Source organism: Chlorocebus sabaeus, chromosome 7, assembly GCF_047675955.1.
Source record: "Chlorocebus sabaeus isolate Y175 chromosome 7, mChlSab1.0.hap1, whole genome shotgun sequence".
NCBI classification, from domain to species: domain Eukaryota; kingdom Metazoa; phylum Chordata; class Mammalia; order Primates; family Cercopithecidae; genus Chlorocebus; species Chlorocebus sabaeus.
The window spans coordinates 67,890,616-67,913,015 of record NC_132910.1 but is presented as its reverse complement, the minus strand read 5'-3'; the positions used below and the strand labels follow the sequence as shown (position 1 = coordinate 67,913,015).

General features: G+C 33.6%; 1 pseudogene; it reads left to right on the top strand.

Moving 5' to 3' along the window:
* Positions 1-21,719: 21,719 nt before the first annotated feature.
* On the top strand, positions 21,720-22,186 carry LOC103236161 (cytochrome c oxidase subunit 7A2, mitochondrial pseudogene; annotated as a pseudogene).
* The last annotated feature ends 214 nt before the right edge of the window (positions 22,187-22,400 follow it).

The window sequence follows — 22,400 nt, the reverse complement described above, 5'->3', positions numbered from 1 at the left end:
AAAAACCTTCACTAAAAGTGGAAAAAATATCTAGTGTGATGTGAACTCAAAGGAAGAGCTGGGATTTGACACAATTTAGGTATTTGTAGATTGTTTTCAGAGTTTTTAACTTATAAGTTCATTTCAAATTGCATACATTACTGTTAGAGAAAAAATATGTAGAAAACCATTTTTACCTGCTGTCTGTTGTGTTTTGCAAGTCATCACATTTATCATAGATAGTACCCTCCGACTCACGAATTACATTCAGTTAAATATACGTACTAGTCAGTGTTCTTGAGAAAAACAGAACCAGTAGGAGATTTGTTATGAGGAATTAGCTCAGGCACTTATGGAGGCTGAAATATGTCATGATCTGCCATCCGCAAATGGGAAGCACAGAAAAGCTGATGATTTACTTCTAATCCAAGCTGAAAGCCTAAGAATCTGGGGAACCAGTGGTCCTAGTCCAAAGGTCTGAAAACCAGTAGTACTGATGGACTTTCCAACACCAGACAAGATCATAAATTTTCTTTCTCCACCATTTTTTCCTATTCAGGCCTACGACAAGTTGAATAATGCCCACTAACATTGGTGAGGGAAGGTCTTCTTTACTCAGTTTACTTATTCAAATGTTAATCTCTTCTGGGAACACTCTCACAAACACAGCAAGAAATAATGATTTACCAGCTACCTAGGCATCCCTTAGCCCAGTCAAGTTAACGCAAATTAACCATCGCACACGTAGGTTAATGTGTAATTATTTATTAGATAGTTTTCTGTAACTAATTTTTTCAATAACTAGATTCACTTAGAGTAAGCAACAGCCTATACATGCCTGTGATTGTAGATTAATAGCAGATTCTCTAGGGAGTGGAAAATAGATCAGGGCACAAAGAAAGAAGATTTCCACATTTATTTTTATACTTTTATACTCTGGGAGACTAGAATATAGCATCCACAATTAGGCTTTTTTGGCATAGGATTGTTTTAATTAAAGGCAATAAGATGAAGCAGATGCAGAAAAGTTTTCTGCCCTCTCTTTATTTTTCTAAAAGGAAGCCATAAATTTACAAAGATAAAAGCCATCTTGCCCCCTTTTCTGCCAGGAAGAATAAAGATAAACTACAGAAGACAACTTTAGACCATTATCTGCCTGAAGATGGCACCTGAGGAATCTATATTAATAAGGTTTACTAACTATCCTTTATCTAGCATTTATTAACTTTCCCACAAACAACTACCCCTAGAGACTCATTTCTCTAAATATTTATTATTATTGTTGAAGATATATGTAAGCTAGAATGTGAAGACATCTCTTAGAGAACCACTCATTTCCTAAATATCCACCGTATTTATATTAAACACACATGCTAATAGATTTCTGTTTGTTTTTTCTCTTGTTAATCTGTCTTTTGCTACAGGGGTCCATTGCAACTAATAACCAGTGAGGGCTGAAGAAAAAAAAAAAAAAATCAACCCTCCCCTACAGTTCTGTACTGGTTTACTTACTACTTTTATTTTAAATGATTTTAAAGTTATAATGAATATCTCTTATCTGCCTTTTAGAACTAACTCATAATTTTAAGAATTAATGGATCTTCAGAAATAATTTAGAAAAATCATTGAGCCTTTGAGCCTCTTTTTTGTCTACTCTTTTATAGTTTACTTACTACTTCTAATATTTAATTGGATTCTTACATCTAATGTAAAAATGAGAAACAATGTCTATTAAAAAGCACTCTATCTGGTGCCAAAATTCTGGAATTATTTCTAGGTTTATCTTTTTCCTACAGGAAAGACCTTAAGTAAAAGCATTTAAGCTTTGTAAGTTTAGGTTTCAAACTGAAGGATAGATAATAATGGGACCTAATTCACAGTATGTCAATCAAAGGAGTTCATGTATGTTAAAGCAATTTGTTAACTGTTATCAAACATTAGACAATAGATATCGTATTTATTACCTAAATTCACCTAGTTAAATGTGGAACAGCTAGTGATAAGATTCCAGGAACTTGACTCCTTGTCCAGTGTCCATTCCCTCCCCACCTATGGTTATAAAATAAGGTATGCCACCTTTCAAATATAATATAAAATATAAATCAGGTTACCCTTCTGAATAAATATATAATCATTATTCATAGAGATGGTACTAAAAGCAGTAGTTGTAGTATTGGTAAATCATATGCAGAGGTAAAGAGGTACTATTTTTGGCAGGGCACAATGGTTCATGCCTATAATCCCACCACTTTGGGAGCCCAAGGCAGGAAGATGACTTGAGACCAGGAGTTCAAGACTAACCTGTGTAACATAGGGAGACCCTGTCTCAATCAAAAATTTTTAAAAAAAATTAGCTGGGCATGGTGACACACATATGTCATCCCAGCTACTTGGGAGGCTGAGGTGGGAGGATCACTTGAGCCTAAGAGTCTGGAGTACAGTGGTGCTATCATGGCTCACTCCAACCTCCAGCCTGGACAACAGAGTGAGACCTTGTCTCAAAAATTAATTAATTAATTAATTTGTAAAAGGAGATGCTGTTTTACACTTTAACATTTAACTGACCTCAACCAAAATTTAGTCAATAAACATTTTTTGGGAACACACATCTATTATAAGAAACACTTCTGATTATCAATTTGGGGCATAATTTTGAGTGTGTTTGTGTGTGTGTGTGTGTCTGTCTGTCTGCCTGTCTCAGATTACCAAGGTTTGAGAAATGTAGCTTAAGAGAAACAAGGCAAATAACAAATTTTCTGCAAAGTCTAGTTTTTTACAGAAATAAATATCTATGGGCTAGTTTCTTTTTTTGTTATTGATTTGTACAAAATGTTGGTGTATTCTCAATTTTATTCTTTGGTAAAACAGTATAAACATTTTCCTATGCTTGTCTCTTTTTAAAAAAATGCCATCTTTTACTAATATTACATTTTGAGAGATTTGATAGTGTAATTAATCTCATATATTTCTGAAGATCAAACGCCTGCTTTCAAATAACATTTCTAATGTTTCTTAACTTTTGACTAGATGATGTACTTAATTGATCTAATTGTTTCCTTTTACTTAAAGTCAAAGAACCTATAGCCATTATACATTGATCATATGACCAAGCACAATTTACTTAAACTCTCTATGCCTGTTTTCTCTCATCTGACACTAGCAGAAAAAACAGTACTTACTTTCTGTGGCTGTCGGAAACATTAAATACATTAATAACAAATCAAGAATAAGCCCTAGAATAATAAGTAATTCATAAGTAATAAATAGCTGTATTATAACTGTATAATAATTAATTTATTATTGTTAATTATATTATTTTTGTTGTTATTATTGATACTATGCTTTGTATTTCCATACTTTCTTGTTATTCTACTCTTATTGGTCATATTTAGTCTGTTTTACTCTTTCTCATCCCTTCCGTCTTGAGAACTTTATTTGGTGATGAAGGGTATCATTGTATTTTTCTCTTTGAATTGCTTCTTTCTAACTCCCTGAATGTGTTGTGAGGTCCACAAACACTGTTCTCCATTACTCTTAAACATCTACACCCACACTAGGAGGGCTGCCCACTTTCTTAAGAATGTCAGCTTTAGAATTTAGCATAGGTAAATGCCTGTGAGGGAGTCTCTTCTTTCTTTCTATCTGGGAGGACTGGGTATCAGTGAAGGGTAACAGATCCAACAACTGAGAATGCAAATTTGTAGTTACCTTGCGGATTTACTGCATCCTTTTCTGCTTTTGTAAATGTTCATTTGACGCAGGCATTTCTTCAATTCTGCCTTTACTTTCGCCTGGCTTTTATTTGCAGTGTATTTACTGCACTCCGGTTTATTCTACTGTCATTATAATCTTTCCGCTTGCTATTTATTCCTGTAATTTCTGGTTGATAGAGGCATTTATTTTTTTCTCGTTATATGTATTAGTTTTTTGTTTCTATTTGAGGGATTTTTAATAAATTTCATAGATCCAAAATCTCTTACTTTATTTTGCCTTTATTATCTTTATTTACACTGTAGTGTACTATGTTTACTTTTTAATTCTTAGCAATACTTAAATGTTATAATAACCCTTTGGACTACTGAATCAACTATTTAATAATGTATTATGAAATTAATTACCTTATATGTCTTGGCAACCATATCCACTGTCTCCATAATTTAAAAGAGCAATGAGAAAAAACAACCTGGAGAAAGATGTGGAAAACCAAATATCATTTAAAATAATTTCTTTATAAAAATAACACTATTAAATAATAAAATGTTGACAGATGATATAGGATTAAATTATGGTTTTGAATAAAATTATTTAGAAGTTCCTGACTTTTACTATACTTTGCTTTCTTGTCATTTTCGATATTGATGGTACTGCATTTCTCTATTTCAGTGTCAAAACCCTAATGGCATGCATCTGTCAGCTTTGCTTTTAACTGATACCAATTGTTTCCTTCAATGACATCTGTAGCATTTTAAAAAATGTTTTCACAGTCACAATTTCATCTCTTTTAAGTATGTTAGTGACTGTGGCATATGGCATTTTTCATTTCTTAGCTTTTAAAAGGGGTCAAAAATACAGTATGTTTTATGAAAAGAGCTTTCAAAAAAGTTGCATTGCTCGGGCTCTTTATTTTTTCATACACCTCATCTAAATAGCTGTGCTTCACACATTCAGACTACAGTAAACAATAATAAACAAAAATTCTGCTTTAATAAGTTTAAATAAAAAGCACTGTTGTTTTTCTCTGTAATCTTCTTTTTAAAACATGCCTTGCATTTGGTAAATACACTATAAAATTCAGAAAGACCAAGATAGTGAAATTTCTATAAACAAATTTTACATATAGCAAGTTGATTATTACTGAGATAACTTTTCTGCAGGTTCTGCTTGTATTTTCATGCAATAAAGAAAAGAAAAAATACATTGCCACAGTTCAATCTGAGGCAACGTTCAACCAAAAATGATATGCTTATCTACTATAAAATGATTTAATGATAAGGTAATTACTACTAATATTATTATTGATATATGTTTATTTTTAGAATTTATTAGCTTTTTAGTTAACATTTTACCTGATATAATATTCTAACAAGTTTACAAAGTGTTCCCAAAAGATAGTTTATTCTCTAATATTTATATTTAAGTGTACATTCTATAAAAAAACAATACCATGCCACTGTAGTATATATTTTAGGTTTAAACTAAAACTCTTGTGCTCTATTGTCAAATCTTAAGTCATATTTTAGACAAGTTTAACTCAAATATGTATTTATTATTTCAAGACATAATATTTCTTTTGGATTTGGGTTAAGAAGGATAAATTAGCAGATATTCAATGGTGCTGCTGGTGAGATTCTCAGTAAATTGAATTTATTGACTGGAAGTCTAATTCATTTTTTTCCATGACAGTGTAAGCTCCTTGAAGGCACATAATGATAATTTGCTTGTTAGTGCATCTCTAGTAGCTAAAATCATGCCTAACACATATTTGGCACTCAATAAATTTTTGCTGAATGTAAAATTAATCACTAAACATCCTATTGAAATACTTTAACTGAGCATGCAAACTTGAAACTGTAAATAGTTTAGGGTAGCTTGTACTTAACGTAGAGGAAACAAAGAAAATGATTACAATGATATCTATTTCTCAGTACTTTCCACCTACATACTACTGCTTTGCTCCCAGAGAGATATATTGATGGGTCAGATGTATATTGCTCAAGATAAATAAGGCATATACAGTGTTAAAGGATCCTTCTGAATAACAACCCAGCAGTTTGAGATCCACCTTGTCTGACTACCAGAAACACAGAGAAACAGAGGTATGGTTCAAATACCTTCTGGATAGGATGGATACAACCACCACAGCATCAGTACACTCCTGACTGTTACTTATCTTATTTTTAATCATTTTCTCTCATAATCATCTGTTATTGCTCCCACGCTGTTCATGTGAAGCAAGACTCCTAATGATTTAGACATCCGTCGACTTCAAAGCCATTGCATCGGAAACTAGGTACTCATTGCCACATTCAGTAAGTATTTATGTAGTATTCAGAACTGTACTAAACACTCGCTATATTTTAGATGTAGAAATATGAAGCCAAATAAGTTTATCAAATTACTTTCTTCAGGTAGCTTCAAATATGAAAATGGGATTGAAAAATAATAAAAAATAAAGTAAGTAAAATAAAAACAATTATTATGTTAAAATCTAAGAAAATAAAATGTTGAAGGGAGATACACAGTAGGGGTAGGTTTCCATTTTTAAGTCAATTCTCATTGATTTATTTTTATTTTAAGAACTTTTTAGGAAAAGTTTATACTTGTAAATATTTTCTTTACTTATAAAATTTAGAAAGACAAAAGTGTGGATATTTTCATATCCAAATCATGCTAATTAACAAAATGTTACCTCTGGGCCAGGCACAATGGCACATGCCTGTAATCCCAGCACTTTGGGAGACTGAAGCAGAAGGATCACTTAAGCCCAGGAGTTCAAGACCAGACTGGGCAACATGGTGAGACTTTTTTTCTATTAAAATAAAAAAGTTATCTCTGAATCATGTTATATTACAAAAGTGAAATTCATTTAATATCCAAACCAAATACGGTTAGCTGTTATTTTACAAAAGAAATCATAACTACATTCTGAGGAAACTTCTCAACATGTAGTCTTATATATGCATTAACTTTTTGACAAATTTCTTATAAATGTATTCAGTATAAAATATACCTGCTCTAACAGTATTTCTCGTTTCCATGTTTAAGCTAATATGATTAGAAATTCCATAAAATCAGGCCTTTCTATTGACTTACCTTAAACTAAGAAATGGTTCATTATCTATCTATCTATTATCTATCTATCTATCTATCTATCTATCTATCTATCTATCTGTATCTATTATCTATCTCTCTATCTGTCTATCACCTATCTATCTCTATCATCTATCTAACATTTCTTGAGATTCAGAGAATATTTTTGATCAAAAGAGCAGGGAAACCAGCCATTACAGAATTTGAGATGCTCAAGTTCATGCTGAATTATATATATTCAAGGTAAAAATATAGAGAATATTCCTCATAGATAATATTTTAAATAAGAATAGTGATCACACATTTTTAAAACATACTAATTAAAGTTAACAAAGAAATAAACAGTCAAAGATAAATGTAAGAAAGATAAGGAGAACAGGACCAGTGGTAAGAGAATAAAATTGTTGAATTTTTAGCAGTGATTCAATTATCAATTCGAACTTTTTCAGTTTAGAAAATATTATTCTATGGTATTGTCTCAATATCAAATTCCTTCTAAGATATACACTTATTTTGTATCTTCATTTCAGACTTATTTGGTTTCAACGTACTAGATATATTCTCTCTCTCTCCCCTTCTGACTCAATCTCCCCCAGGATTTATGAAAATATTATGCCACTCATTGTGCTAATAAAAAGCTATTTAGTTAAGTCCACATTTTACAGATAAAAACAGATGAAAACATTTTTCAAAGTGAGATATGTATTGAAATTTTTCTGCCCTGCAATATTACACCAATCATTAGTTTATTGCACAGAAAGTAAAATGAAGGGTTGGTGGTGAAAATTAGGAGAATCAAAAAATAAAATGTAGTATTTTTCCAGAAACTAGATATATAATGGTGGATAATACGTTCTACTCTCTTATTCTTATGGACTTATGTGCTCAGTGAAAGAGACATAGAAAGTCAATTAAGCAATAAAATAACAAAAATAATTACAAATTTTGAAAATCCTATATCTTTTCTTAATTCTCATACTAAGCCAGCTATGTCACTCTGTGCTTCATTTGTTGTCTTTCTTCATTACATTCATTATGTTTTAATTTAAATTCTGTTGAGTCATTCTACTTCACAAGTCTCACCTAGATGTCCCATATGTTTAAGTGCTTTCTGGTTGCAAATGTGGAGAACAGTTCAGTCAAGGTGGGTGGCACTGGGATTATAAGGAACATTAAAATATGGGGATATATATGAGATCTATGTAAATAAAGAGTAATGTGAGAAAAAATGCTTAGAATTTTTCCTGGAATAATAGATTTCTACATTTGTCTGTGTAGGAATCCAAAATCAAAGAATAGTTTGGAATAGATAAGATATAGCTCTTACTTTTTTTTTTACCTTATTATTATTATTATTTATTATACTTTAAGTTGTGGGGTACATATGCAGAATGTGCAGGGTGCAAGTCTGTTACATAGGTATACACATGCCATAGTGGTTTGCTGCACCCATCAACCTGTCATCTACATTAGGTATTTCTCCTAATGCTATCCCTCCCCTAGCCCTCGGCCTCGACAGGCCCTGGTTTGTGATGTTCCCTTCCCTGTGTCTTTGTGTTCTCATTGTTCTATTCCCACTTGTCAGTGATAACATGCGGTGTTTGGTTTTCTGTTCTTGTGTTAGTGTGATGAGAATGATGGTTTCAAGCTTCATCCATGTACCTGCAAAGGACATGAACTCATCCTTTCTTATGGCTGCATAGTATTCTATTTCCTTTCATTAATATTTCACAATACTAAAATCTTCTCAATAAAGTAAATTGAATGCAAATGAAATAAAACAAAGAGGCTCAAATCTGTCTATTAAGATTTGAGTAATACACCAAAATATTGCAACATGAATTGCAAAATATTCTCACACTGCATTGTCCAGTTCTCAATAAAAGTTAATTGTAGGGTCATAAAGGAAAGTAAAACAATCCTGGGCACCGTATTATCTAATTAGGCAGCTATACTCAGCATTTTTTATCCCTGTGTAGGACTAGTTAGCCTTATAAAGCCATTAAATGTGGAGTTTTCCTTTTACTAATCCAGTAAGTTTGATACTGTTTAATGTAAGTATAATTTCTTCTTTAAACAGTAAATTTTAAAGCACTTTAAAATCAGTAAACAAAATTATAGTCTTGAAGTGAAATATGCAGTACGTATGTCATCCAATTCTAGGCACGACTGACAGTACTGCATGTAACCAACACCAATAGAAAAGCATGATTTTCCTTCCTTCCTCTGAACAATAGCTATACTAGAAGGAAAACTTTGGTTCATGAACATGTGTATTTGCATAGGATAATTTCTCTGAGTTTGTCAATAGTGTGGAAAATCCAAACTGAGCTTGGTCACCATATGTTATTATAAGTTCAGTTTCTTCAATGTTCTCATTTAAAATAAGTTGAAACAGATGGATGGAATTCCTCTGTATGAATGTCAGCTGAATAATTGAGCCACGGCATTTACTTAGCAAACACATATAGAAATACTAATGAACACAGGTATCATAGATATCATTTTGTATTTTCTACCTCTAATAGTTTTTTACTGATGAAATTTGGAAAATGAATATTACAATGACTGCCATGAAAATTAAGGTGACTTGGCTCTTTATAATTAGCAATTTGAGAATAGAGTCATCTCACACCATCTGTTTTCTTTCTTTTATAGTGGATTGTGCAAATAAGTTGGCTTGCTGATCAAGAACGATGATGAGAAACAAAAAAAGCAGTTAAGAATAAAGCTAGAATTTAGTTCTGTGTTTGTGGAATTTTAAACTGTTTGAGTAGTTAAATCTAAAATATACAGGGTGGCAAAATTAGACATTGTAATAAGTAATTGCAATCTAGAGAATACATATTATGAAATATCCTCTTAAAAAGTGAAATGGCTCATGTTTTCATGTTTTACCTTTTTTAAAAAAATCAGCATGAGACAGTGTTGATGTGAAAGACATAGACCTGTGACTCAATAAATCTAAGCTGTCCTTATTCTTGCACTGCATTTTTCTGGACCTCAGCTTGTCTTCTATGAAAGGAAGTGACTGAGCAATTTGATCTCTAAGGAATCTAGTCCTAGCAACAGAGATCCCCAAACAAAACTTTGGGGGATAAAATATTAGGATTTTTTTTGAAATCTCAGAAGTTGGAAACTGTGTATGTTATAAAAGATTATCTAGATAGACATAAAACACTCTTAAAATTGGGGAAAAAATAAAGTATATATTTAAAGATAAATATTTATCCTGTATATCATCTCTGTCAGAATGGCATTAAACTGAATATATACTTTCTAAAAAGATTGAACAATGGACTTTCAGTGACTTTGCAAATTTTATTGATACTATAATTTGAGAATAAGACAAATCAAAGTCATATTTTTTCCTATTTTAAAAAAAATTTGAACATATTAAGATATGACTATTACTGATAAAACTGATCCATTTATTTTGTTTATATAATTATATTCCTTTATTAGGTAGCAATATAAAAACAATGTCTGGGAATTTTTAGGAATCTTTTTTAAATGTTATTTTATGATCAGCAATATGTAAAGATTATTTGGTATACTCTTTGTTTTTGTCTTGATCAATCTTTGAATTTTATCCCATGACAATTGTAACAATTTTCTCTCATATCATTATATTTTGGTTTGCATAGTGTTAAATAATCTGAACATATTTTTAACTTATTCCTAGAAAGACTTTGAAATATTGCAAAAGATTGTGTAAAATGATTACAGCAGAATTGAGAAAACAGACTATCTGTGGAATAAATAATTCTGTACTAAGGCAAAAGAACATGAATAGGAGTTTGTGAATAGGATGAATAGGAGTTGGTAATTTTGGTCCTATGATCACTTAAATATGCATAAAAATTTTTGAAATAAATCTGAACCACTGACTCCAATATAGTACTTTATTTGATTTCATTTTTCTATTTTCCTGGCTTTATAATAGTCTCAAAAATCTATGATAATTTAAAAATGAAATACATAGTAAGAACAGTTATAACTTTCATCACAAAATAGGGCATCCTCATTGCTCAGATGGTATGGTGGAAGGATTTAAAGCAGAGTTCCTCTGAGATAAAGGACTTTCAACCATCCACAAAAGCCAACAATTCAAAGTGAAAAACTTATTATCTTCTTTTGTATATGTATACATAAGAATACATAAAGCATAATTACACTTATGTTTGAACATCCTGGTTTCCAACATTTGGAGTTGATTATCTCTGGTCTTGTAATTTATTCTTATTTTAACAGTTGATTTTACTTAGCTCGAGATGTCTTTTATAATCATGTTTGGATACTGAGCATATAAAAAGATTTTAACCTACTTATATGTGACAACTTCTGTATTCAAATGAGAGCTTCACTCTGGTTTTTTTCTCAGTAATATGAATGTTGGTGAGCTTCCTTAGTGTCCAATATGGAAAAATTTTCTTTGGATTACTAAGTCACTTAGTCATGCAAACTTGGCTTAATTTTGATCTTTGTCTGATTTATTTCAATTTATCCTTACATCTGTCTCTTAATTTCATTACTCATAACATTGAAAAACTCTTCTCACTTGCCACTAGTTATAACTGACTTGAAATACTATATAATTTATCAAGTTAACAAGCAAGAAGCACACAAAAAACTAACAGCACTTGAATTATATTAGGTCTCTACAGTTCTGTCATTTGTTCACATTAATATATTTATAAAGCCTAACAAAATGTTGAAAGTATATAGGACTTTAAACAATTTGAATATGGGAGTATTTATAAGAAGATTTAAAAGTGGTGAAAATGAAATACAGTTTCATGTAGAATAAGTGCAATGTAAAGTTTTGTGAATCTCATTAAGATACTAAGAAATCATTTTTACTTTGAGTGATTGCTTTGAAATAAACTATATATATTTTTACATATAAATTTATATATATATATATTTATTTAATTACATGGATTTTTGTTCCTATTGCCAGTCGAAAAACCAGGTGCCTTTATGGAGTGAATTGTCACTTGGCTGGTGAATTTATAGATCAATAAACATTTGTAAATCTACCACTTTCTATAGATGCATCCAAATAGCTACATACCAAGTGTAAATTAACTGATGCCATTTTTGGCAATATAATTATTGTAGATATTTAGCGGTTTAATAATAATAAGAGCAATCTAACCTCATGGAAACAATTTCTTCTTCAGAACAAAAGTTTATTCAACCATTCAATCTGGTGAGTGCCTATTATACAATAACAATGGATTCTCTTCGTTTAAATAAGCTTTGTGCTGATTGTATTATTATTTATACGTATCTGTCTATCAATGACATTAACACTTTCAGTCAAAAAAGAAAAAGGTAATATTCTGCTTGTGTGTGTGTGTGTGTGTGTGTGTGTGTGTGTTTACTTTAAGCTCTGGGATGCATGTGCTGAACATGCTGGTTTGTTACATAGGCAGACGTGTTGCATGGTAGTTTGCTACGCGTATCAACCCATCATCTAGGTTTTAAGCTTCACAAGCATTAGGTATTTGTCCTAATGCTTTCCCTCCTCTTTCTTGCCAGCCCCTGACAGGCCACTGTGTGTGATGTTCCTCTCCCTGTGTCCATGTGTTCTCATTGTTCAGCTCTCACTTGTGTGTCAGAACATGCAGTGTTTGGTTTTCTGTTCCTATGTTAGTTTGCTGAGGATGATGGTTTCCAGGTTCATCCATGTCTCTGTAAAGGACAAGAACTCATTCTTTTTTATGTCTGCATAGTATTCCATTGTGTATATGTGCCATATTTTCTTTATCCAATCTATCGTTGATGGGCATTTGAGTCAGTTCCAAGTCTTTGCTATTGTAAATAGTGCTGCAATAAACATGTATGTGCATGTGTGTCTTTATAGTAGAATAATTTATAATCCTTTGGGTATATACTAAGTACTAGGATTGCTGGTTCAAATGGCATTTCTAATTCTAGACTCTTGAGGAATCTCCACACTGTCTTCCACAATGGTTGAACTAATTTATACTTCCACCAAAAGTGTAAAAGCATTCCTATTTCTTCACATCCTCAGGAGCATCTGTTGTTTCCAGGCTTTCTAATGATTGTCATTCTAACTGGCATGAGATGGTATCTCATTGTGGTTTTGATTTCCACTTCTCTAATGACCAATGATGATGAGCTTTTTTTTCATATGTTTGTTGGCCACATAAATGTCTTCTTTTGAGAACTGTCTGTTCATAACCTTCATTCCTTTTTGATGAGGTTTTTTTTTCTCATAAATTTACTTAAGTTCCTTGTAGATTCTGAATATTAAACCTTTGTCAGACGGATAAATTGCAAAAATTTGCTCCCATTCTATAGGTTTCCTGTTCACTCTGATGATATTTGCTTTTGTAGAGCAGAAGCTCTTTAGTTTAATTAGATCTCATTTGTCTATTTTGGCTTTTGTTGCAATTGCTTTTGTTGTTTCAGTAATGAGTATTGATGAAGCATATCTCAAAAGAGTAAGAGCTATTTATGACAAACCCATAGCCAATATCATACTGAATGGGCAAAAACTGGAAGCATTCCCTTTGAAAACTGACACTAGACAATGATGCCCTCTCTTGCCTCTCCTATTCAACATAGTATTTCAAGTTCTGACGAAAGCAATCAGGAATGAGAAGGAAATAAAGGTATTCAAATAGGAAAGAGAGGAAGTCAAATTGTCTCTGTTTGCAGATGACATGACTGTATATTTAGAAAACCCCATCATCTAAGCCCAATAACTCCTTAAGCTGATAAACAACTTCAGCAGTCTCAGGATACAAAATCAATGTGCAAAAATCACAGGCATTCCTATATACCAATAATAAACAAGTAGAGAGCCAAATCATGAGTGAAATCCCATTCACAATTGCTGCAAAGAAAATAAAATACCTAGGAATACAACTTACAAGGGATGTGAAAGACCTTTTTAAGGAAAGGTACAGATCACTGCTCAAGGAAATAAAAGAGGACACAAACAAATTGAAAAACAGTCCATGCTCATGGGATAGGAAGAATCAATTTTGTGAAAATGGTCATACTACCCAAAGTAATTTATAGATTCAATGCTATCCCCATCAAGTTACCATTGACTTTTTTAACACAGCTAGAAAAATTGATTTTAAATTTCATATGGAACCCCAAAAAGAGCCCGCACAGCCAAGACAATACTAAGCAAAAAGAACGAAGTTGGAGGCATCATGCTACCTGACTTCAAACTATATTACAAGGCTACAGTAAACAAAACAGCATGGTACTGCTACCAAAGCAGGTATATAGACCAATGGAACAGATCAGGGGCCTCAGAAATAACACCACACTTCTACAACCATCTGATCTTCAACAAACATGATAAAAAGAAGCAGTGGGGAAAGGATTCCCTATTTAATAAAGTGTGCTGGGAAAACTGGCTAGCCATGTGCAGAAAACAGAAACTGGAACCCTTCCTTACACTGTATACAAAAATTAACTCAAGATGGATTAAAGACTCAAATGTAAAACCTAAATATATAAAATCACTTGACAAAAATCTGGACAATACCATTCAGAACATTGGCATGGGCAAAGACTTCTGTTACTATTTCTATATTGTTTTTATCCTTAGTGCTTAATTTAATAAAATCACTATAAGCAATAGCAAAAGAATGTGAGACACACAGAAAATGAAACAGTGCTAAATTAGTGAAAAATACATTTCTTATTAAAGTTATTTTTAATTCAATAATATAAATGTGTCTAATTCTGATCTTTTACAAATTTGGGTATTATATTGACTACATTTGAAAAAATATTTAATAAAATGTAATAATCTTACTTAAATCACTTAGAATTGATTAAAGCATTTTTTATTAAAAGAATTGTATGTTGTTTTTAGAACTTTATTGGATGTATTCAATTAGTAGTATATTTTGACATGTTCCCTCTCATAGTTATATTTAGCATATTAGAAACTGACAACTCTATGTCTGAACACATGACACTATAAATTTGGGAATTGGTAAAAAGTGTTCAAAATACAAGCACCAACTTTTTGAAAGTTATGATTAGTAATATAAAAATCTTTAACTATGCTACAATTTTAGAAGCAATTGTTGCTTTTACACTGCTAACCACTACAAAAGTATAGAAAGTGTGTGTGTGTGTATATATATATATAAAGTGTGTGTGTATATATATATATAAAGTGTGTGTATATATATATAAAGTGTGTGTATATATATAAAGTGTGTATATATATAAAGTGTGTATATATATATAAAAAAGTATATATATATATATATATATAAAATTCAAGGAACTACTTTTACTTGAAATTCTCTCTTTTGTCCCCATAAATGACTTTCTGAGCATCACATTGGATTGACAGCCAAGAATTGGTAGTATAAAAAAGAAATTAAAAACTTAAATCTTGAAAATGGAGAGATGAACATACCAAAAATATCAGAAAATTCTGCTTCACTAAGAGCTCAAGATATATTAAGCCTTTTCCAAGGTACTTAAAGCAATAACTGATATTTCTCAAAAAGAAATATAAACAACAGGTGACAAATATAGTGATTTTAAAAAGTTAAACAAAAGAAGGAGTTGAGCAAGGTATACAAGAACATTTAAGTAACAAGAAAGCAGAATTCTACCTGTCTTTAGATGGACACTCTTATAGTACTAAAGTCCATAATCAATAATCAAAATGCAATACTTGTGAATATCTAGTACAAAATAATTTGACAATTATAATATAAACCAGAAATCATAAAGATAAAAGGGGTCTTATAAAATACACTGGTAATAAGAGAATGCAACATACTACTCTCAGTTCAAGAGAAGTAAAGTGAAATATACTATTTCCATACACAATAGGGCAATAGAGTATAATTATGCACATGGGCTATGGAGTCCAACACAAAGTTCCAAATTCTAATTCTGCCATGTCTAGCAAGTTATTTTGGGGGCAACTTAAATCTTTTAGCCTTGCTGTCTTCATGTGTAAAAGGAGACAATACAAGAATCTGCCATATAATTTTATTATAATATAAGTAATATCTGTGATAATCCAGACAAAAGATTTAACATGAATCCTATCACACAGAAATTTTTAAGGAATTATTAGCTAGTATTATTTAAATAAGAATATTGTGATGGGGTTCATGACATAGTACCCCAAATTATGACATCTTGGCCTATTTAATTTTTTAAGCACAAGAAATTTGAGAAATGGTAGGTGCTAGCAGGACTCTGTGACCTTCCCCTGAAGCAGGTCATAAGACTCCCAAATGAGAAGTGCCCTCCTTATGCCCAGAGGAAAGGAGCATCCTTATCTCTGAAAATGGAGAAATGCCAAGAAGAATCTGAAAGAACAGCTCTTGCTAAATTCCCCTTAGTTTCCTACTAGTAAGTAATAGATCTTTTGAGCCAATGACATTTTCCCATGACTCCCTACACTTCTTTAAACCTAAAGACACCCAGGTTTATCTGTTTCTTCAGATCTTCATTTCCTTGTAAAAGTTCCCATGTAATGTAAAACTTACATTAATTAAAGTTGTACACTTTTCTCCTTCTATTTTGTCTTTTGATACAGGACACCTAGCCAAGAAGTTAGAAGGGTAGAAATAAAGTATTTTTTTTTACTCTTCTACGATTGCCTTTTATTTATTTACTTCTTTTACAATGCTTTGTTTTAATTTTACAATTGACTTTAATTTAGATATTACAGAAATTTTCTAACCCATTCAAGAAGTGAGAACATTTTCTTACAACGTAAAAATCCAGAAGCAATTGGAAAAGAATTATTTGATGTTAAAGAGATATGTCCAAAAGCTAACCCACCAACCAAATATAAAAACTATAAATAACATATAAAGACAAATATCAAACTTTGAAAAATCAGCAACTCATGTTACTTATTAACTTAAAATTTATTTTGGAGGTACATTTCTCTAGGTGGCTAATTTTAATGTTTAGTTCATACTAAAGATTACAGAAGCCTAAACATTTTTTCACCTTGTTCTCTGTCTGTTAGCATTTACCAATTCTCTCATACATGTCAATCCTTAATTTTTTGACCAATGGCAACTAATGTTAACTGAAGTTTACTTAGTAACAAATGAAAACTATGAGTATGTTGCCCAATATTTGTCTAAATTGGGATCTGCTCACATGAGAAAATAATCTAGTTATTGCCACCTTGCTGAGAAATATAATAAAGAGATGAATGCAAGTGTGCAGAACCAAAATTGGAGAAAGATAATGAAGAACTGTGTGAGTTGCCATACATTCTAATACCAGTTCAGTTGTCTGTTTTCACTAACTGCATTCTAACTGAAATCAGTTGCTTAATTTATCTGTTTTTGTTATTCATAAATATTGGCCCAGGTAAATTAAATATACATATATATTTGTTATATATATGTGTGTATATATACACACACACATATATGTACATATATATACATGCACATTTATATATGTACATATATATACACACACACTTATATATGTACGTATATATATATATATATGATGAGGATGAAGGCCAGGTGGCCTAGGGATGGTAAAACAGGGACAAGTAGACAGAGATGGCACAGATGGCATTCAGGGTGGGATACTGCAATAAATGGCCCATGCCTGGTTGAAGCCCCTGGGAAGGGGCAGTTCCTGAGCACTCCTGGGTTGCAACAAGAGCCTCACCAAGTCCGTCACACTGGTCAGACAGCCCCCAACCACTTCCCAGTCTGGGGACCCAGGAAGCTCCAAGAAGTTGTTAATCAAGAACTTCTGAAACAAAACTAAATTCCGTGGTAACTACACCCAGGACAAGAGGACAAGAGGCAGAAGTTTTGTGATGTAGTGAAATACATATAGGTATACCTCAATAAGATAAAACTAGAAGAGCTCCACCAAGCTACAATTTTTTTTTTTTTTCCCCTCACAGACTACCACTCTACCAGCAGCTGCACCAAACCTGTGAAGATCACGAACAAATCCTTAGCTCTGGAGAAGACTCAATAGATAGTGATTGATTGATTGATTGATTGATCAGATGGAGTTTCGCTCTTGTTGTCCAGGCTGGAGTGCAATGGTGCGAACTCAGCTCACCACAACCTCTGCCTCCTGGGTTCAAGTGACTCTCCTGCCTCAGCCTCCCAAGTAGCTGGGATTATAGGCAATGGCCAGCACGCCTGGCTAATTTGGTAATTTTAGAAAAGACGGGGTTTCTCTATGTTGGTCAGGCTGATCTTGAACTCCTGACTTCTGGTGATCCCCCTTACCTTGGCCTCCCAAAGTGCTGGGATTACAAGTGTGAGCTTGTTTTATTGTTAAAGAAGGTTAATACATGTTGGCAAGATCACCACAGACAAATGATCATGATTAGAAGCATTTTCTTGTTTTTTAATCATACTTGCATACATCAGAACTCCAGTCTTCCTTCTGTCTGGGAGATGAGATGAAAATATTTAGAAACTATATTATTAGTGATGAAATGGATTGGAGTAAAATCATTGATATCATTCTTTCATTGATTGAATGAGGGAAAGATCGTGAAGCCATAGACAGAAGCTTATTATAAATTTACATATATGTTCGCTCATCTTCAATTATATAAAGATTAATTTAAATCGAAATGTTTAGAAGAGACTCATTGTTTACGTGCTACAGAAGACCAAAGGTTAATTCAAGAAAGAGATGGTCCAGAATATCTTAACCACATAAGGAGACATTTGGAAGAATAAGGAGATTCAGTAATTACCTATTTAGAAGACAGAACATAGAAATCACTGATTGCTTTTGTGGAGAAACAGCTATTAGGAGAACATTTTACAGCAATTCTGCAGAAAAGGCCTGACTACTTACTTGATGAGATCAAAGTGCTCAATCTCACACAGATAAATCAACTGTTCAGTCGGGTGAAAGGCAGGCAGAAGTTGCTGCTGTAGCCTTGGAGTGAATACATCAAGACTTTGAGGACAACAATTGTTATAAATCCTGAGAAATACAAATATGTGGTACAAGACCTGCTGACCTGCTGGACTTCAAGGACAAAGGGGGCCACATGACAAAGGTTTACAAGAAGAATGAGAGATTTTTCAACCTGATGGGGTACTTCCAGATGTTCTTCAACAGAGACCAACAAGAGCCCAAAAAAGCCTGCAGACCTCATCATAAAGTATGTTGATTCAAAGTTAGAAGTGAGCTAAAAAGAAACAGTGAACAAAGAGCTAGAAAGGATCCTGGACAAGATTATGATAATATTTAGGTTCCTTCACAATAAAAATGTATGCATTAGTCTGTTCTTGTATGGCTATAAAGAACTAATAGTATTAAATACACTATTTTATTTTTTAAAAAAGATTTAATTCATTCACAGTGCCACAGGCTGTATAGGAAGTGTGGCTGGGGAGGCCTCAAGAAACTTTTGATCATGGCAGAAGGCAAAGGGAAAGCAAGCACATCTTACATGACTCGAGTAGGAGGAAGATAGTGAAGGAGGAGGTGCTACACATTTAAAAAAAAAACAGATCTGATGAGAACTCTGTCACAAGACAGCACTAAGGGGATGGTGCTAAACCATAAAAACCACCCCCATGGTCCAATCACCTCCCATCAGGCCCCACCTCCAACAATGGGGATTATAATCCAACATGAGATATGAGTGGGAACACAGAGAAAATCATATTATTCCTCCCTTGGCCCCTCCCCAATCTTATGTTTCTCTCACATTTCAAAACACAATTTTGCCTTCCCAACAGTCCCCCAATGTCCTAACTCATTTTAGCATGAATTCAAAAGTCTAAGTTCAAAGTCTCATCTGAGACTAGACAAGTCTTTTTCAACTGTAAGCCTGTAAAATTAAAAACAAGTTGCTAGTTACTTCCAAAATACAATGGGGTCACAGGCACTGGACAAACACTCCCAATCCAAAAGGGAGAAATTGGGCAAAACAAAGGGGCTCCAGGATCCATGAAAGTCTGAAACCCAGCAGGGCAGTCATTACATCTTAAAGCTCCAAAATAACCACCTTGAACTACATGTCTCACATCCTGGCAACATAAATGCAAGGACTGGGCTCACAAGGCCTTGGGAAGCTCTGGCCCTCTGGCTCTGCAGGGTAAACCCCCCACAGCTGCTTTCACAGACTGCTGTTGAGTGCCTGCAGCTTTATCAGGTGCATGATGCAAGCTGTTGGTAGATCTACCATTCTGGGGTCTTGAGGATTGTAGCGCTCTCCTCACAGCTCCAATAGGCAGTGCCCCAGTGGGGACCCTTTGTGGGGGCTCCAACTCCACATTTCCCCTCCACACTTCTTTAGTAGAGGTAATCCATGAGGGCTGTGTACCCCTGTATCATACTTCTACCTGAACATCTAGGTGTTTCTTTATATCCTCTGAAATCTTAGGATCTGACTCAACCGTTTCCCTCTGTGCATTTCCAGGCTTAACAACACATGGAAGTCACCAAGGCTTAAGGCTTGGACCTTCTGGAGCAGCAACCTGAGATGTATCTGGAACTTTTTTATCTACAGCTGGAGCTGGAGCATCTGGGACACAACAAACAGTGCTCTGAGATTGCACAGGGTAAAAGGTCCCTGGGCCTGGCCCAGGAAACTATTTTTTCCTCCTAGGACTCCATGCCTGTGATGGGAAGAGTTGCCATGAAGGTCTCTGAAAGGCCTTCCAGGTGTTTTCCTCATTGTCTTGGCTATTAACATGCAGCTCCTCTTTACTTAAGCAAATTTCCATAGTTGGCTTGAATTCCTCCCCTAAAAATGGGTTTTTCTTTTCTCTCACATGATCAGTCTTCAAATTTTCCAAACTTGTATGCTCTGCTTCCCTTTTCAATATAATTTCCAGTTTCAGATCATCTCTTAGCTCACACATACGAACATATGCTGCTAGAAGCAACCAGGTTAAATCTTGAATGCTTTGCTGCTTAGAAATTTCTTCCACCAGATACCTAAATTATCTCTCTCAAGTTCAAAGTTCCACAGATCCCTAGAGGAGGGGCACAATGCTGCTGGGGTCTGTGCTAAAGCATAGCGAGAGTGACTTTTACTTCATTTTCCAGTGAGTTCCTCATGTCCCTCAGAGATCACCTCAGCCTGAACTTCACTGTCCATATTACTATCAGCAGTTGGGTCACAACTATTCAACAAGTCTCTAGAAAGTTCCAAATTCTGCTAATCTTTTGGTCTTCTATCTGAGCCCTCCAAACTCTTCCAACCTCTTCCCATTACCCAATTCCAAAGCTGCTTCGACGTTTTCAGATATCATTATAGCAATACTCGTGGTAGCAATTTTCTTTATTACAGAGCCAAACCATATCAATGTATTTGAAACATTCTATAAAAAAAAATTTGGCAAGAAGATTTTTTTGTTGGAATAATTGCCTCAGTTGATGCTAAAAAAGCTGTGTTGTCAAAGTTCACACATGAGTGCAATGTGGCCTTTAGCAGCAAACTGAAAGACATGTTCAAAAACATGAAGCTTTCAAAGTACATCATGGTTAATTTGAGGCAGCATGTGAAAAAATAAAAGTGAACCAGTCCCTATTTAACTCACAGTAAATATTCTTAGTGTGGAATACTGCTCAGCACCCATGCCCAGGGAAGTACACTTAACTCAAGAAATAATTAAGATTCAAGAAGTATTACCACTAAGATACTTTATCTTGGAAAGCATAGTGGTCAAAAATGTGAATGACAAACTACAGTGGGGCATGCTGTTTTAAAAGCAGTGTTTAAGGAAAGGAAGAAGGTGTTACAGGCATTCCTCTTCAAGATGTTCGTGTGTCTCATGCCCAATGGGGGAGACAGATTTAGCTTTGGGTAAATAACTATGGCTACTAGGAGAGAAGATAGTGAATTCCAGAACTTAATAGGAACTTAATGTCTTAGGGAGAAGGACATGTTCTGATTAAAAGTCCTAAAGAAGGTGGCCATTTTCGTTGCTGGTGTTAAGTTGTGGCGGTTGCTGGTCAGTAACAGCCAAGATGCTGCGGAATCTGCTGGCTCTTCATCAGATTGGACAGAGAACCATAAGCACTACTTCCCACAGGCATTTTAAAAATAAAGTTCCAGAGAAACAAAAACTATTCCAGGAAGATGATGGAATTCCACTGTATCTAAAGGGTGGGATAACTGATGTCCTTCTGTATAGAGCCACCATGATTCTTACAGTTGGTGGAACAGCATATGCCATGTATCAGCTGGCTGTGGCTGCATTTCCCAAGAAGCAGGAGTGACTTCAATCATCCCAGCAATCACTTGGTTCAGTTTCATTCCGTTCTCTATGGACCAGTAATCTGATAACCGAGCTCTTCTCTGGGGATCAATATTTATTGACTTGTACTAACTGCCGCCAATAAAGCAGTCTTTACCATGAAAAAAATAAATAAATAAAATAAATAAATAAATGAATAAATAAATAAATAAATAAAAATAAAAGTCCTAAAGAAAAGAAGGTAAAAGATGGAGAGAAATTCTTCTTTAACAGAGAATATATGTAGAAGTTGTTTAGAATAAAGATCCATCAAATTTATGTGAAGAAAATCATTGAGGACCACGTTATTACCAAGGGGAGAGTGTTTCAGAATAGACAATATCAGATTGATGTTGCAAT